Source organism: Anabrus simplex, chromosome 1 (genome assembly GCF_040414725.1).
Source record: "Anabrus simplex isolate iqAnaSimp1 chromosome 1, ASM4041472v1, whole genome shotgun sequence".
Classification (NCBI taxonomy): Eukaryota; Metazoa; Arthropoda; class Insecta; order Orthoptera; family Tettigoniidae; genus Anabrus; species Anabrus simplex.
Genome location: NC_090265.1, coordinates 768,956,183 through 768,975,956, shown reverse-complemented (window position 1 = coordinate 768,975,956; position 19,774 = coordinate 768,956,183).

Genomic DNA, 19,774 nt, shown 5'->3' with positions numbered 1-19,774 from the left:
AGATATGTTTTGTAATCACATTTGCAAAGAAGGACATTCCAGTCAACGTTCATTTACGTAATTACTTTTGTCATCCTGTAGATGAAATTATGTCAGTGTTTTTCATTATATTCTGATAAGATTCTTTATATTCAGGTTATTCTTCTCATTAACAGTGTACCGTATCACATGAACTTACGAAATAGTTGTTAATACATTACTTTTCTGTTAACTTCCAATCCCCTTGTATACAAACCCTTTCGGTAGGTATGTGCCATACTTTGTTTCACTATTCGAATGAGTTAACTATACGAGTTACTAACATTTATTCCACATACTACCTCCTACTCCCTAGCAGTTACGTATATAACAATTATAGTGAATATATATGCAGTTATTTACAGTTGTTACGTTGTGAGAGAAGGGTATTAATAGGAGGATGCAATACCATCGCAGTGCCGTACCTATAACGTGTTTAAACGTCCCGCGTCAGGACATTCACTCGGTAGTTCACTCGGTACTACCGGGTGATGACGTCACAACAACTGCTCCGCTCCGCTCCGCTCCGTCCCCAGCACTAGCCTAGAGCTGAGAACGGTAGGAGCGGAGCGGAGCAATTGTTTTCGCTCTTCCTCTGGAGACCTCCGATAGAATTCACTGGCGGAAAATTCAAATACTTTAATGTGGGCAATGTAGTAATGGTGATCTTGGGTGGAATTACAATTTAGGCTTCAGTATCAATTCCACAGATGCATGTGTCTTTCTACGCTTGTCATTCAAATGCTGCAGTCGTTTCAAGATTGCCTCATTATTTTGTCACGCTGTGAATAACAGATTTTGATCTGTTGAAATTCGGTTTGCGTCCGCCTCTGTGGTGTAGTGGTTAGTGTGATTAGCTGCCACCCCCGGAGGCCCGGGTTCGATTCCCGGCTCTGCCACGAAATGTGAAAAGTGGTACGAGGGCTGGAACGGGGTCCGCTCAGCCTCGGGAGGTCAACTGAGTAGAGGTGGGTTCGATTCCCACCTCAGCCATCCTGGACGTGCTTTTCCGTGGTTTCCTAGTTCGCCTCCAGACAAATGCCAGGATGATACCTAAGTTAAGGCCACGGCCGCTTCCTTCCCTCTTCCTTGTCTATCCCTTCCGATCTTCTCATCCCCCCGTAAGGCCCCTGTTCAGCATAGCAGGTGAGACCGACTGGCGAGGTACTGGTCATCCTCCCCAGTTGTATCCTCCGACCCAGAGTCTAAAGTTCCAGGACACTGCCCTTGAGGCGGTAGAGGTGGGATCCCTCGATGAGTCCGAGGGAAAAACCAACCCTGGAGGGTAAGCAGATTAAGAAAGAAAGCTCATTTATTACTGAAGAGAATGAAGTGATTGGAATTGTTTATATGCTGTACCCGGCTGAGTAGTTCAGACGGTAGAGCGCTGGCTAGTGGCTGGGACGGAGCGCTGCAGTTGTTGTGACGTCATCATCCGGTTGTATCGAGTAAACTACCGAGTGAATGTACTGTAGCGGCATGACAACGTAAAGGTATTTCACCCGTATATTCAATGCCGTCCGCCTCTGTGGTGTAGTGGTTAGCGTGATTAGCTGCCACCCCCGGAGGCCCGGGTTCGATTCCCGGCTCTGCCACGAAATTTGAAAAGTGGTACGAGGGCTGGAACGGGGTCCACTCAGCCTCGGGAGGTCAACTGAGTAGAGGTGGGTTCGATTCCCACCTCAGCCATCCTGGAAGTGGTTTTCCGTGGTTTCCCACTTCCCACTTATCCCTTCCAGGAAATACAGGGCTGGCAAGTAACAATGTATTTCAAAACATTTGGTATGTCCAACCCTTGTCCCATTTCTCTACGGAGTCGGCTATGAAGTGAGATGAGGGGTTAATGAGATGAAATAAATTCGACATCAGAGTTTCGTAGCGTAGTGTGATAGCTTATAAAACCAGGCTGAATTATAATTCAAACACTGAACTGCGGTCAGCCGTTCTTATGACAATACTAATACCATACTCTACGAATTAGTGTAAGCCACGGCAGTTTATAACAAGTCATTTTCAGTGGCGACTGGTGGTATCTGAAGCTGGGTGTTGCGCTAATATTTTAGTGTCACAGTTTTATAGCTTACAGAAATAACAAGAAACTCTATTAATGAACTACATTCCTACTAAATCTCAAATATATCTGGCAATTACAACCCAGGAAATAAAATGCTAATTATACACTGTAACTACAGTTACTCTTAATAATGTTATTGGTTTTACGTCCCACTAACGACTTTTTACGGTTTTCGGAGACGCCGAGGTGCCGGAGTTCTTTTACATGCCAGTAAATCTGCTGAAACGAGGCTGACGTATTTGAGTACCTTCAAATACCACCGGACTGAGCCAGGATCGAACCTGCCACATTGGGGTCAAAAGGCCAGCGTCTCAACCGTCTGAGCCACCCAGCCTGGCGCAGTTACTTTTGCCTCACTTGAATTGAAAATTTGCCGTCCTATTTTTCATTGAAGCAAGATGTTGGTAATATTGTGGATCGTCTGGTATGGCGTGGAAAATAAATTACCCATCAAGTTGGCCGTGCGGTTAGGGTCGTATAACTCTGAGCTTGCATTCGGGGTATAGTGGGTTCGAACACCACTGTCGAAAGCCCTGAAGATGGTTTTCCTCGGATTCCCATTTTCACACCAGGCAAATGCTGTGTCTCTGCCATAATGAAATCCACGGTCGCTTCCTTCCAACTCCTAGCCCTTTCTTATTCCGTCGTGGCCGTAAGACCTATCCGGGTCGGTGCAACGTAAATGAAATTTGTAAATTTAAAAAATGGAAATGAATTACCTTTGTGAGAGGAAAGTAGGAATGAATTAATCTCCGCAGAGTGGCGCAATCTAACGCGGACATTTCGAACTGTTTCTCGGTGGGGGACTTGCTAGTCTAGTGCAACTCCCCGAGACCGATACTGGCGATCATTCTCCTGATGCTACGGCTTAGGTTCGTCCCTGCTGAGGTACACTGTGCCGCTCTGTCCGCTAGGGACTTGCCGTAGGAAAGCCAACCCGCTGAGTTTGATTCGAAGCCAGCAGTGTTTGTTGGTCCGTTACGAAGCATTCGTACAGCGAATGACCGACGATGGTTGATTTTAACATGTTTTCGAATACATGTTAGGTTTATTAAACTAAAACATTAGGAGCAATGACTACAAGTGAAGTACAACATTATGGGAGTTGTGCAACCGTGCAACAGTACTACGCACCGCCCCTGGTCATTTTAGGAGTGCAAAAGTTTCAATACAAGCATTTCACAAACGAAGTCATTTTAATTCCGCAACAGAAACCATGATTCTAGAACGAATGTAACAAACAAACAAACAAACAAACAAACAAAAAACCCATTTCTAACCAGAATAATTTTATCTGAAAAATGTTTGAGAGATAAAAATCTAAGTGTTTCCACCCCCTACAAGAAAGTAGAATATTACTGTTAATTGCGTATTAATCAGTGAAGGCAGAAGTAAGGAGGAGATGACATCAAGATAAGCCCAAGCATGAAAGATATTCCTTTACAAACATACAAATAGTTAGTGGAACGTAAAGCCAATAACACTGAATTATTTGCAATCATAAATTAGAAAAAGGTAATAAATTGTCCACTTGAAAACATAGACATCCATATTAGATTTTTTGAAGGCTTTTGTGAGGAGTCAGAGTATGGGACTGTATGGAGGAGAACTATGCACATTAACTGGCAAAGTAACAAACTAAGTTTAAAATAGACTTCCGCCTTACTAGGGCATGTTCAATACATACAGTAGGCCTACATGCAGACTAGACGTTAAGTACAGTAGTTGTCGTTGAAGCGAGTTGGAAGTGAGATAGGTAAATTGGTTCACTAATCAAGAGGTAATGAAAACCGTAGACAGGACACATCTTGGGACCCCACGACTTTAAATGGCACTGTAGAGTGAGAGGTGAAGGTCAGGACATGGCATTAGAATGCATGTACGGTGCAGTAGTTAGGTCTACGTAGCAATGAAGAAGTTAGCACAGCTTAGGGAACCATGGGAACTGCATGAAACCAGTCTACGTACTGACGTTTCAAACAATAGCAATAACAAATCTAACTAGAATATACCCTATTTACTGGGTCCAGTCTTTATAATAGTAATAACAGATATATTTTTAAAACAAAAACACACTCGCAAGTTTTGCAAAACAGCTATGACGTAAAAGTTGAGTTGGAAAGCGAATGTTTGCCCAACCCTGATCCCCGTTTCTTTATGAGGTCGGGGACGAGGCGAGATGAATCTGTCGTGGCGAGTTTTTCGATGACGGGAAGGCCTTTCTAACGTCAAACTCAACAGAGGAGTTAATGAGATGAAATGAATGGCGTGATTTATGATGGTAGGAAGGAAGAGGATGAAACCCGGTGCCGGCACATAGAATACTCCCCTCGAATAGCTCAAGGCTTAACGTCTCCATCCGACGGACGAATCACCATCAACAGCGTCATATGTCCTCACTCCACATTATCACTGTGGAGAGATTCGGAATTTAATACAGGCTTTTGGCACACAATCTAGTGATTAGAAATTGTATAGCACCACCTCCCCAACCCTGCCAGCCAACATTCTGAAGGTGAAATATTTTTTGACCAATGGGACTCGAACCAGCTAACCACGGTGTCAGACCGTTTAGAGGTCAACGCCTTAACGATCATGGCCACCAGGCGGGCTGAGTTGGAAAGCGAATACAGCGACATTAACAATATGTGGGCATGGAGAGACTGCAGATCATTGAGTATATTACAGGGTCAGCCAACTGCGTGTACGTGTGATGTCAGGTAACACGTCACACACACTGCTCGGGCATCGATACGAGGTACTTAGTACTGTAACTGAGAAGTGAAGGCTAGAGGGGCGAGGGGAATCACAACGTCATTCCTAGTACAATGCAGTTATGTGTAGTACATATTTCTCTCCACATAATTTATTGTAACGTAACTTTGTTATGAATTAACATAAAATTTATAAAGCTACTTTATTTCTACATATACAAACTAAACTAGCTTTTTCCGGTGAATCTTCGGAATTGATATTCAACACAAGATTGCTGTGTTTTACAATACCACCAACTGTAAAAAAATAGCGCTAATAGTGACAAAAGGCACAGTTTTACAACAAAAATAGTACAGAGAGTAATCTGTAAACTCAAAACATACGTTTTATTTCATGATATCGATACTCAGTTGCCACTCGTGGGTTTCCTTGATTTTTGCAGTCTTGTTTCGTTTACTAGTTTTGCAATATTTGGAGTTAATGTTTGAGGAAACACTGTGTTTAAGAGCACACTTCAAATCGTGATTTGACAACCGGCTTCAATGTTTTGGTTTTGTTGATTTAAAATAGAAAAGTTTCGTTCACAGGCATATGTGGAACCGAAAATACTCAACATTCTCGCTGCAAACCTATGCAATCGGGGAAACCTTTTTAAAAATATTATGAGCCCAACTACTCCAGAATTGCGCCCTAACATAGAAGGTGCACCATCTGTTGCTATTGAAATTAGTTTGTTCCATGGCAAAGAAGCATTTTCAACAACACTTACAATGCACTTGAAAATGTCGATGCCTTTCGTGGTATTCTTCATTAGGCACTAAATCCAGTATTTCCTCCCAAATTGTAAAGTTTTTGTCAACCCCTCGTATGAAAACGGCTAGCTGGGCCATGTCAGAAATATCTGTGCCCTCGTCAATTTCTAAGGAGTATGCGCGGAAGCTTTTTGTCAGTTCTAATAATTGTAGGTGGACATCATCAGATAGGTCTTGAATTTTTGTCGACACTGTGTGCGCGGACAAGCTGGTAGCTTCGAACTCTTGAATGATATTTAGACAAAACTCCTCACCTGCCAGAATTAAACATTCCTTTGCGAACTCACCACCACTGAACGGTTTTTAAGTTTCTTTGCAATTAAATATGAAATTTTATAACTCAGTCGAACTGCTGACTCAGACTCACTGATCGAATGCTCGACATAGTTATTTAATTTACCTTTTAGTTCTGTAATCACACGTACCCTTTCCTCGCCTTGATAATGATCATAATCTGCAGCGTGATACAAACTGTAGTGGCGTTGTAAATTATATGTATGTATGTTTAGTCCTCAGCCGAAAGGCTGGTTGGATCCTCAACAGCTCCGCCATCAGCTGTCATAGATGGCCTAGGCATCACTGAAGAGGCGTACTAGGGAAATGAGGAGCGAGGTAGTTTCCCGTTGCTTTCCTCACCGAGCCAGAAGCTGCTATTACATATCAGTCTGCCAAGCCCACTGAAATGCATGCAACAACCGGCCCTATGAGCAACATTTTCACACCATTCATAACAGGGACTGGCTGCATAAGGAATGGCATTACTAGCATCACTCATACCTCAGTCACTTTCATTTTGTCAAAGCCAAGGATAAAGCTGAGACAGATCAATGAAAGTAACAATATTGCTCTAGCCCATACCAGAAGACATAGTGCACTGTAAACACTACGTCCTGCCAGCAAAGGCATGTAAATTATATATTTTTACATATTGTAGCTCTTTTCTACAAACTAAACATTTAGCTGTAGCAATCCTATCATTTTCAACAAATAAATATAGATCTTCCCATAAAGATAAAAAGATCGGAGGCGTAGATAGCTTCTCGCACCGTGATGTGCCCGGTTCGTCCATACTTATGTACTGTACCACTAACACTATACGGCTGAGGATTACTGATAGGTATGTCAAAATCATTAAAAACCTTTTTTCGGAATTTGATCCTAGATTTAACAATTTGGAATGTCTGGAAACTTATATTCAACTTTTAACCACGCCATTTTCAGGTGTTGCAGATAACGTTTATCTGGACCTACAGTTAGAGTTATTAGATTTACAGTGTGGTAGAGAACTACGAGATAAATTTTTAAATAAGAAGGATGTGTGTGGCTTGTTGTGAAAAGTGTCTATAAAAGCCGTAGCCATCAGCATGTATGGCACTTCACGTGTTTACTACAAAGCGAGGCTGTCACATGGTCTCTCCGACGTCACATGGTCTCTCTTACATCACACGCCAGCCGGTTGGCCGACCCTGGTATATTATTCAACGCTGCCCTCAGCCTTCCCATCATGGACACGTTCAAGACATTATGATCTTACTCGTGATGTTAGCTGGCTTATAAATAATTTAAAAGTCATTATACAGGGTTATTCACCTAAGTTGTTACATGGAAATAATGTATATACTATTAAAGATATCGGTAATCTGTTTTCATATTCGTAAATGATATCCAGGGGCTCGTAAAATAATGTGCTACGCATTCTCACGGGGTGATGAATAACCGAGATATTGATACTAACTCCATATTTTTTAATGGAATGGCACAAATTCGTACAGCTGGCCGAAAAGTTCAACTGCGAACAAGTTCAAATATGTAAGTATTTTCAAAACCGGACAGTTACTTTTGGAGATATCAATAAGAACAGCTTGCGCGGTTTTGCATGCCGCATCAGACCGCGTGCAGTCGGGCAAGGACATATTGACGCGCAAAGCAGTTTTCTGGCTCTGATTTCAGCCACAAAATGGATACCAGGCATGTAAGCATATTGTACACATGTAATGGGTTTTTGTTATAGGTTATCTCAGGCGAAGGAGCATTTTTACTATAAATGCTGGATTAATTGGGTTGGGACAGGTTGGACATTAGGAGACAAACAGCTCGACTTACAATTATGATAGTGCTGAGATGCCAGCAACACTATTATTTATTTATTTTACGCGCATTAATCTCCGCGGAGCTCAAGTGCGATTGCAGTAGCGTGCATTCGAGAGAGCGCAGGTTCGAGTCCTGCCTCGCCCGACTTGAAAGTGATTTTCATGGTGTCCCATGTTCAGCGCCATGCAAATGCCGGATTGGTACCTTTGAGATAGGTCACGTCCGACGTCCTTTCTGAATCCTTCCCATTCCCATCCGTGGGGAAAGGCGCCAAACTGAGCGCAACCTGTTACACATGAATTTCAAAACAAAACCAAAAAAACTTCAGTCTCCCCTCCCCGTTGTGTTCGCCAGTCACACAATAACGTTGCACACCCAGGGTATGTTATGGTGCATCACATTATGTGTACGGTAGTTTACGGTTCATGTCTGGTATCCGTTCTGTGGCTGGAATCGATGCCAGGAGACAGCTTGCCAGTGGCGTATCCTGGAATCTCCACTGAGGCATGCAACTAGTAACCATGCAGTTAACGCAATGTATTAAGTAAATTTCAATTCTACTCACCCTAATTACATGTAGGTGAACTCGAGCCAAACAGTTTTACTGTAAGTTTCTGGATTGAACGTGCGTACACAATTCTTGTTTTCTGTTTTTAAATTTACGAGGGTCCGCCTCTGTGGTGTAGTAGTTAGTGTAATTAGCTGCCACCCCCGGAGGCCCGGGTTCGCTTCCCGGCTCTGCCACGAAATTTGAAAAGTGGTACGAGCCTCGGGAGGTCAACTGAGAAGAGATGGGTTCGATTCCCACCTCAGCCATCCTCGAAGTGGTTTTCCGTGGTTTCCCACTTCTCCTCTAGGCAAATGCCGCGATGGTACCTAACTTCAGGCCACGGCCGCTTCCTTCCCTCTTCCTTGTCTATCCCTTCCAATCTTCTCATCCCCCGCAAGGCCCCTGTTCAGCATAGCAGGTGAGGCAGCCTGGGCGAGGTACTGGTCATCCTCCCCAGTTGTATCCCCCGACCCAAAGTCTGAAGCTCCAGGACACTGCCCTTGAGGCGGTAGAGGAGGGATCCCTCGCTGAGTCCGAGGGAAAAGCCAACCCTGGAGGGTAAGAAGAAGAAGAAGAAGAAGAAGAAGAAGAAGAAGAAGAAGAAATTTACGAGGGAAGGTAGAGGTCTCGCGGCTTTAACTATTTGCATCTTTTCATCAAACGAACGGCCAGTAAATGGCTTTTCAAACTGATTTACAATTATATCCGTTTTAGACTCATCCGTCGTTAATACCACATGTGCGCAAAATATAATAACACACCGAAAACGACGAATAGCACAGGAACAGCACACACAGAATGAACTCACTAATCAGCAAAACACACAATGAATTAACTCACTAGTTAGCCACAACTCAAGCACTGGAGGTAAGTCACCCCAGTGGCATTGGTCAGTTTCGTCACGTTGGGTTTTCGCTGGGGGGTAATCTGTGTGTCCCGTTCGCTGTAAACATGTCGACTTCTCGAAGTTGCTAACAGATGGCAGAGGGTAGCACGGGTATGGGGTGACAAATTCTGACCAAGTTTCAATTGCAGCGAAATCGTTCGGAGGGTTTCAGAACTACGTCTGCCACTGAATGCAATTTTAAGATTGAATGCCTTACGTCCGTAACTCCTACATTTGCTGTCTCTTTCTTCCGAGAGTGGAGTAGACGGCGAGACTACACCAGCACCACACGTAATCAAGCAACGGAACTAGTACAGTTGCGCGGACCTTTTGAACTTCTGAGAGATGAAATCGTTAATATTTGACCTGAAACAACCTAAAATCGTAAATCAGACAGTTCTTTGTGTTATCATAACGCATGCAATGAATGCCTTGCATTCAAGGAGAATACGCCCCTGCAGCTTGCGTGCCAATAAGTCCTTGGCCGTCCCTACGCTATCTGATGCGACATGCAAGAGCCCAAATGAGTTTTTTTATTGATATCTCAAAAAATAACATCCCGATTTTGAAAATACTTACATATTTGAATTTGTACGCAATTGAACTTTTAGGCCAGCTGTATGTATTTGCGCCGTTCCATTTAAAAATATGGAGTGGGTATCAATAAATCGGTTATTAATGACTCCAATGAGAATAAGTAGCACATTATTTTACAAGCTCCTAGGTATCATTTACGAATATAAAAATAGAATACCGATATCTTGAATGGTTTAGACGTTATTTCCGTGTAACATCTTAGGTGAATAACCCTGTGTGTATATAATGTTTGAGTCTCCGTGGCTCAGGCGGTAGCCTCTCACCACTGGATTCCGTGGTTCAAATCCCGCTCACTATGCGAGATATGTACTGGACAAAGCGGAGGGACAGGTTTTTCTCCGGGTATTCCGGTTTTCCCCGTCATCTTTCATTTCAGCTACACTCTCCGCTACCATTTGAACTGACACTAGGAACTCGACGAAGACCCAGTGCGGTGGATTTGGTCAAAAGTAGCAAAAAACTGCCAGGAACTGGACCCAGGCCTCTTACAGACAAACATATAAGAGACGCAAAGAAATAAAAATATATCAGTAATAAGAGCAACAAAAATTTATTATGGAGAGGAAATCAAAAAAAGTTGCATAGGTAAAATAAGGGGGCCAAAACTCAAATAGCTAATAATAATATGTGGCCCATAATCAAAATACACCAGACTCATTGATTACCTTCACACACGCTTAACTTCATAAAAGACGTGACGAAAAGTTTGGAATAAGGACTTGGCATCTATATCAATTAATTGAAGAATATGAATTCAGGCGAGTACAAAACATTTCTTTGTAGCACATCGGGTCTAAACAGTCATAAGTTTTGGGAGTAACAGCACTTAATCATAACATTCTCCCTTTCAATTCCCCAGATAAGACAAACATCTTTCAACAATAAAAATCACGTCCCCCGAGAATACAATATCATTAAGTAAAGGAGCATAAAATGGGAGAAGAGGGAAGGGTGCACCGAGCTCATAAAATTCAAGCAGAGAGAAAAAGGGAAAAGGGGCGGTTACCATGGTTTCACGCAAAACAACTAAAATAACGCAGAAGGCGTCCAGCAAAGAATAAAACAAATTAAAGTAGAAAATAGGTAAAGAAAGCCAATGACGGCAATGTGAAACGAACAATAAATAAGTAAATTAGACACAAAAGGTTTCACAGACTCAAACGTCAGAACCACCCACGCTCACACATAGACCGAGAGGTTAGGTCGCCGAATAGAGGGACATATAAGAACGTCAATACACAGCACATAACAAAATAAACAACCGCTCTCGAGCTCAGACAGTATGAACCAGAAAGTGGTCCATCTTAAAGAGACGGAATGTATCCAACACCAAAACACACAGCAGCAGGCAAATCGCGTAGTTAGCTTGAATTCATACCAGGTTTATGAAGTGGACATGAATTATACAGCACAGCGATAAAATAATATAACATGAGCTCAAGCGGAATGTTAATGAAGCGACATGAGTAAAAGGTCTCGGCCACACACAACAAACAATCTCATACACACACACATGAATCCGCGTCACCTTCTGTTCTCAAAATAAACATAGTGGATCGGTAAATGAAAATACCGAAAGAAGCGTGTAAAAGTAAAGTTAACACACAAATAAATTAGAAACACATGTAATGAGGGAAGCCTTTCTAAACAAACCGTGGTGAGCACAGAACGAAGCAATAATGAAACCAAGAGAAGATTAAAGAAAAAATAAATACCTCGATTACATAAGCAATTAACATTCTCGAAAGGCCGAGATATGTACAGACATCTTGAATCTGTTGAAATATCTTTTATAAGCCACAAAGGCGACTTGGAAATCCAATCCTTCCATCTTCTCAAGTCAAAAAACTCCCCCCACAACCAACCAGAAAGATAACCCAACAAGACGGGACAGAAAAGAAATGCTTTGACCTATGTTAACGTATGAGATGCCATCTACCGGAATGAGGAAAGATTACATAGTGGTAACAACACATGATGGGAAAGAGTAATAGTGCATAATACAAGAGTTCGCTAGGAACGTGAAGACTTCAGAAAAGGCAAACGTACCATAAAATGATACGGCGCGGTTGACATTTCATTTCATCTGTAGTCATTAATCATTGCCCCAGAGGAGTGCGACTGGTCTCGGCAGCCGGCACAACTCCCATCCTCGACGCAAGATGGGGGCTTCATTCATTCCATCCTTGACCCGGTCACTGACTGGAAAACAGGTAGGTTTTCATATATATATATATATATATATATATATATAATGTTTATTTGCAAAGTGAACGAAAATAGTGATATATCGACTTTAACAAGGTACGGGCAAATTTCCAGGACATATTCCTCACACGTAGAAGAAAATATGGTCGGGATGTTCGAACTCCTCCTTGGAAAACACTGAGGAACAGAACACATAGCCTTAATACATCAGCGCGACGGAGGGTTCATGCATGTATCAACGTTACGATACAAAAACGACATGTTACACCATGTCCTGTATACCTTGTCACCTCTCAAAAAATACCATACGATTAAATAACTACGAGGATAACCCGCACCACTTGTGACTCACCTGAGGACTTACGTACGTACGTCACATTGCCCTTGGTATTGCTGCCCATGCCGAAAGACAAATCTGTAACAAAAGCGAGATTTCCGAGCAAATACCACTCAAAACAATTTCAATCATCATTGATGTGCATTAGGGCTGCCGCCCATAGCATTTTGTTAAATGATGTCAAGGAAATCTGAAATTCATCCAACCACCCCACTCGATAAGTTATTCCAGTACGTAATTAATTTTCCCTTGAAGTCCACCTTTATCTTCGTCCCTTCCTACCTCTGAAAGCTCCACTCAAAGTTATTCGTCTACTGTGTTTCCACGCCATCACTCCACCGACCACTTAATCGATGAGCTCGTCATTTTACTTAAGTCTTTCCAGCCCAATGTTTGAAACACTTATCTGAAATCATCCAGAACAAATCATGTGCTTTCCTTCGGAAAGTCACGTAATCCTGGTAAGAATCCCGTACACTGGAACCATACTCTAATTGGCGTCTAACGAAAGACTTATAAGCCATCTCCTTTATATCATAGAATAACACCCAAAGTATTCCCTGCCTGTCATAAGACGCGACTAAAAGGGGCCCCAGGGCTCTCAACTTGGGAGCGTGGGTTGGCGACCACATGGTCCTTAGCTGAGTCCTGGCATTGCTTCCACTTACTTGTGCCAGGCTCCTCACTTTCATCCATGCTATCCGACCTCCCTTGGTCAACACTTGTTTTTTCCGACCTCGACGGTATTAAATCACTCGAGGCCTAGGGAGTCTCATCTTTACGCCATTCGTAGTCCTTGTCCTTCTTCGGCAGATACCTTCATTTTTTCTCTCTGATTAGTGTTATATAGACGATGGTAGCCTAGTTTTACTTCCTCTAAACAATAATCACAATCTTACTACAATCCCTAAATACCCTCAACATACTGAAAGGTATCTAACCTTTATTTACAAACTTATTAATGTGATTACCCCAATGAAGATCTTTCCTTATGTTAACACCTAAGTACTTGATTGATCTCAGTGAGCTATTTGCACAGTAATTAAAACAGAGTACTTTCCCCCTTGGTGAAATAGTCTAATTTGTCATCCCGTTTACCATCATACCATTATCCGCTGTCCATCTTGCACGTTGTCGAGGTATGTTTGTGGTCTCTCAAAATCGTGTAACTTATTTACTACTCTACACAGTAGGCCTATAATATCTGCAAGAAGAGTTAGACCTATCTCTGTGACTTCGGTTCTTTACGCATCGTTTATATACATAACAAAACAAACGTCCAATTATACTGCCTTGCAGCTCCCCCACCCCCAAAGTGCTTCATCATTACAGGATCACAATGCTTCAGCTAAATCGTTGGAAAAACTTGGGGCACACCAAAGAACATACCTACTTGTCATATGCAAACCGAATAGTTAATACGATCTCTCTTTTAGCGCCCTTTATACTCCAATAGAAGAGAGTGAAACGCCAATTAACGTAAAGTCCACTCTTCAGTGCTTAGTGACATTCAGAGCATAATTCAGCAATGTTAAGAATACAGTAATTACATTTGATCACATGATCAGTAATCACTTATTCCTTTAAATACCATATCTTTTAGTATGGACCTTTTCGGCTTAATAGAATTAGTTTTATTTTGTAATTCGTTTCGAAATTCCTTCGTGGAATAAACGAAATTATGTTATTTAAGTTTTCCCCTTTCGACTTCATTTGTTCAGAGAGGATGATTATCTAGTTGCACTTCCTCTTAAAACAAAAATTACCACAACCACCTCTTACAGTATGGACAGGCATCTACTCAGGTGCCGCTACATGTGTGTGTGTGTGTTTTTTTGTTTTGTTTTTCGCTAGTGTCTTTACGTCGCACCGACACAGATAGGTCTTATGGCAACGATGGGATAGGAAAGGCCTAGGAGTTGGAAGGACGCGGCCGTGGCCTTCATTAAGGTACAGCCCCAGCATTTGCCTGGGCCAAATCGCCCGGTATATGTGGATTTGGCCCTGCTTTACGGCCGGATATCCTTCCTGACACCAACCTTATCTGGAAGGATGTGATCCCTGTAATCACTTATTGCGTGTTTCTGTGGTGCTTGGTAATGTGGTGTGTTGTCTGAACATGAATCGGAGTGTGTTAGGACTGAAACAACCAGTCCTCGAGCCATAATAATTACTCATACGCGATTAAAATCTCCGACCCGGTCGGGAATCGAACCAGGGAGCCCCTGAACGGAAGGACTCAATACTGACCATTCACCAAAGAGTCAGACAATTGTTGATGATGATGCTTGTTGTTTAAAGGGGCCTAACATCGAAGGTCATCGGCCCCCGGACAATTGTTTCTGAGAAGTGAACCTGGAAGAAATTTCTATATCATGCACTCTTTCTTTTTAAGCGACTGCACATAAAACCACACAATCGGACAAACTAATATTAAGGGCACCAAAGCTCCAAAATTCATGCTTAATACAGCATTATATTTTGGGGAATGAGGTGCAGAAAGGAATTAATTTGATAAAGCTAAGAGAACGGGTGGCGAGGCTCCGAGGAACAAGACTGCGCGCTGCACATGTTGGCTAGTTGCAGAGAAATTTATTTCTGCAACCCTACGAAACATCTTAAATAACGGGAAGCTTTAACTACAATACGTTCAGATATCAGACTATCTGCCTAGGTGTTCTGATTCAGTATAGAGGTCCATGTTTCCGAGTTCAGCGAAAGCACGAACACTAAACTGGGGACCGAGCACGGAGGTGCGCGGTTTGGGTCACGCAGCTATGGCGGTGAAATGACGTGGAATGGCATTAGTAGACGAATAAGCTCGAGTGGATATTTTAAAAATAGAAAAGATCACAATTTGAAGATCAAGTGGCAATTCAAGAGGTCAAACTGATGTAAATATTCATTTATAGGACGAGGAATAAGGGAGTGGAATAACTTATCAAGGCAACACCAAATACTCTTGTGAAGTGCCCGGCTATTGGTCTTCTACAGTCTAATCCTGCGACCATACAATTTAGTTTGTGTGAGAGTTCTCTTTTTTTTCAAGGTATTTTTATTTTATGTCTAGGTATTTTCTTTTTATGTTTCCGGCTTCTGACACAAACAAATCCCGGAAAATGTTAGATAAATTTCCGAGATCTTTTAAAAACGAGTCTGGGTAAACAAGTGATGAGGAATGTGCCACAGCCTTTAAATGTTATCGTTGTTGGCTTCACGTCCTATTAGCCACTTTTACGGTTTTCGCAAACGCTGAGGTGCCCGAATTTAGTCCCGCGGGAATTCTTTTACGTGCCAGTAAATCTACCGATACGAGGCTGACGTATTTCAGCATCTTCAAATACTACCGGACTGCTATCGAACCTGCGAAGTTGGGGTCAGAAAGCCAGCGCCTCAACCGTCTGAGTCACTCAGCCCAGCAGCCCTAAATGTAAATGACTTATAAACTGGTTGTCGGGTAACTACCGTCTCATTTTATACATCGATCAGTTTTATAATATTACCCGTTGGTGAATTAACATGTTTGTTTTAGCTCACGTCATTGTATTCAAGTTACAGAACTCTGTGTCGAACTCTAAAGTAGGTACTAAACCAGTGGCGGTTTCTGGTATAGCGCAATGGAGCAATGAACCTCCAGTTTATATCAAATTGTATTCAACTACTCGAAGCTCTTGCATAGCCCATCTATCCGTAATATACTTGTACTGGCTTTCAATTCATGTGAACTGCGCACGTTCCGTGGCTGGATATTTGTCTGGAATGAACCCCCTTCGAAGGCGCTCTCTCCGTCCATACCTGGGCGAAGGGAGTGGCGTGGTGCGGGGACACATCGGCCGGCACGTAGACTAGACCAGGATATCGCAGAAAAAGATATCCGTGGTTTACGCATGCGCAATATACCACTCTCTAGTCGTGTTGTCAGGGGTGTTGGGGCATGTGCCTGCCATCTGTTGCCCTTACAGGAATTCAACTACGTAGCAGAAGATAGTGCACATAATTAGCGCTAGTGTTGAAGAGCATCATTGCTGCCAGCAGTCACATTAAACTGCCGAATTCCAATTGATGTATTTTCCCAAATTTTGCCTTCTTTGGAATAATTACTTTTTGGAGAGACTTAATCACCGAGGCAAAGAGTAGCGGGAATGTAATACCAAAGAAAGCGCTAATTGCCTAGCCACAGGAGTTCTTAAAATTAAGTTACCAGCATTGCGAACATACATCCCTAAAGTTTACTCTGTTTTTCAAGTGTGATGCTAGTGTTTACAACAGTTTGCAATAGTTGTCATAATTTGTAATATTGTTGTACGCTGTGCAAGCGTGCGAGTGTTTTTCTGCACTGTTGTGCCGTTCAGAAACTTAATTTTTAGGACATAAAGAAGTTACAATATTTTCTCCGTGTGTGTATTTTTGTGCACTGTAGTTGCGTCCATAATTTTTGTTCCCGGGAAACGTAAGGAGCTACATAATGAGTCTGAACAGTGATATGATACTTAAGACAACCTTTCCTTCTCTCTCTTGAGCGTAAACTTAAGATTAAGGATGCCGGACGCCCAATGCCTGATCTTGATATAACGAGGCATCCTAAAAGTAAAAGTAATGAAATCGTGCGTAAATTCAGATTGGATTTATACCGTATAAAATAATCGAGTGGATCTGTGGGTGAGAAATTACTAACATGTTGATTTGTTTTCCTTTTTTATGATTCATAAGTGATTAAAGCGAAGGGACTTGGACCAAAGTCGGAGTGGTAGATATAGGATATCTGCCCAAAAAAATAATAAAGAAACACAGAAGTTCTAAATCTCATGCTTGCCCAGTTACAATTCGATCTCCTGGGAAGACACGATAACCGTCAGTAATTTGACTGTGCTTACAGGCAGTCTGTGGATAGAGACAACGACCATGTACGGAAAATTCGTTATGTGCTGTGTAAAGTATGTGGCGCGTTTGAGATGGGATTGCGCGGGCATGACGAAACAAGTGAATCATCACATCCTGGCATATTTCGAGGCCTCGTCAATTTACATTCTGAAATTGACGTTGCATTAAGAGACCATCTGTCCAAAGCAACTGTTTTCAAAGGCATCTCGAAAGACATTCAGAATGATTTGCTTTCGTGCATGTATGAAATCTGTCGTGAGAAAATAAATCACCACAGCGCACTTCATTTCGGTAATCGCAAATGAGACCACCGATATATCAACTACAGCACAATTTGTTATCATTCTTCCCAACGATAAGCCAGTTGAAAGATTCTGGGGTTTCCTCTACCCTCTAGTCATGATGCTAAGACAATAGCAGAGTGTTTAAATTTTTCTTTGAGCGAAGTTGTGGATAATAGAGATAAGTTGATTTCACAAGGTTACGATGGAGTAAATGTAATGAGTGGTCACCATTCAGGATGCAAGTTCTCATCAGGGAAGATTTTAGGCATGCACATTATGTGCACCGTTATGCCCATTCTCTGAACTTAGTCATGGCACAGGTGACAGGGGGGAGAGGAGATATTGAGGGGGGGATATTTCCTTCTGTTGAACCCCCAGGGACGAAAGTCACGCGCCGCCACTGTACTAAACTCATGACTACAGTTAACTTAAGATTGTGGCAGAGCGAGGATCGCAGAAGTGAGTGTCCTCTATAAATAGTGTAATTACGAGTCTCTTAATTGGGATTTCCGTGTGTACCTGTACGAGACTCGAGTGTAAACATACTTCGTCTAATGAATAACTGGCAATTATTTTCATAACTAGTGATCCCGCGTTTATTAAGAGCAAGGGAGTGCCTCACTGAAGCTTAATCAGCTGAGCGCTTGCGAAGATTGCAGGGAAGAACTAGGCAGGGCTTTCAAGATACAGTGAGTAACTTATAAAAAGTGGTACCAAAAGAATTGTGTACATTTCAAAAGATTCAACGAGTGGGACTATGAAAAGTGTAAGTGAGAGTAACAGTACACGGAAATCATGTCCCCCACCTCTACACAATAGCCTATATTTACATTATTAAGAGTATTAACGACTGAATTTAGACACATGAAAGAAGACCAAAAATTCGAGAAACTGATCTAGAGAACTCTTGAACTCTGTCATAAGAAGCTAGACGACACTACTTTTAATCGTAAAACAAAGACTTGCCTGAATGTTTTCATCAGACTGGAAAATTAATCCAGGGAAATCGCAATCTAAAGGAGAAATTCATTGTATCAGACAACCGTGTAGAGAATGCAGAGCAATATACTAAAAGGAACACTTTAAATTCATGGGGTTCCAGATATCCCAAATGAGAAATGATCTAAATGCAACTCAGCGAGCCCGAAACTAAAGAGTTTTATAAATCCGCATAACTTACCTCAAAACCGTAACAGTAAAAGAAAAAAATAGTTAGACCTCGTTTTAGCCAGTCACAGCTGTCAAACGTACAAGGGACATTGAACGCACACAACCCCGCTCTGGCCATAGAAGTGCAGGCCACTTCTAAGAATAAAGAATTCAGTTCTCGGACGTCACGAAGTTTTTTTTTTTGTTTTTTTTTTTACAGTTTACGTCACATCGACACACACAGGTCTTATGGCGACGATGGGATGTGAAAGGCCTAGGAGTGGAAAGGAAGCGGCCGTGGCCTTAAAGTTTAGCTCCAACATTTGCCTGGCGTGAAAATGGGAAACCACGGAAAACCATCTACAGGGCTGCCGACAGTGGGGTTCGAGCCCACTTATCTCCCGGATGCAAGCTCACAGCTTCGCTCCCGTAACAGCACTGTCAACTCGCCCGATCGTAAAGTTTTAAAAATGCTAATTTGAAATACCGTTCACATGTCTTAACAGACTGGGGCTATTTGTACGCATGCACTGAGGTCTATAATTCAGCACACTGCTTGTACTCCAATCTAAATGCGATAGAAAACCTCGCGAAAGAAAATTAAGTACCCTGTATGGTTCACGGATTCCATCTTTCAAAAGTTAGAGAAGGAATATTAGAGGGAACTAATAGAATTCTAGTCTGATTACTTCAGTCAACTTAGGACAATAAGGTCCGAAGGCAAATCAGCACATAAAAAGCGTATCGAATCTATAGAAGGTGATAGAACTACGACAGTAAAACATTCAGCAATGACCAAGACATAGCCGAGGCATTTGCGACGTGTTTTGAATCGTTTTGTTCTAACAAAGCCAAATACTGCATTCCTAGCAATCCATTTACTACATTGCACTGACAAAGTTACCTTACATGAGTTGAAGCAGCTATGAAAGAATTTAGGCTGAAACCATCACCTGATCCAGATCACACTCCACCATAAATAGTTAAGGGTAATTAAGTATCCTCGCCTGAACATACAATATAATTATCAAAACTACCACGTTTCTATCTATCTGGAAACCAAGTTGGACATGACAGATTTTGAAACCAACAAGTCCAATGTTAAGTAATAATGCCATTGGTTTTACGTCCCACTAACTACCACTTTTACGGTTTTTGGAGACTCCGACATG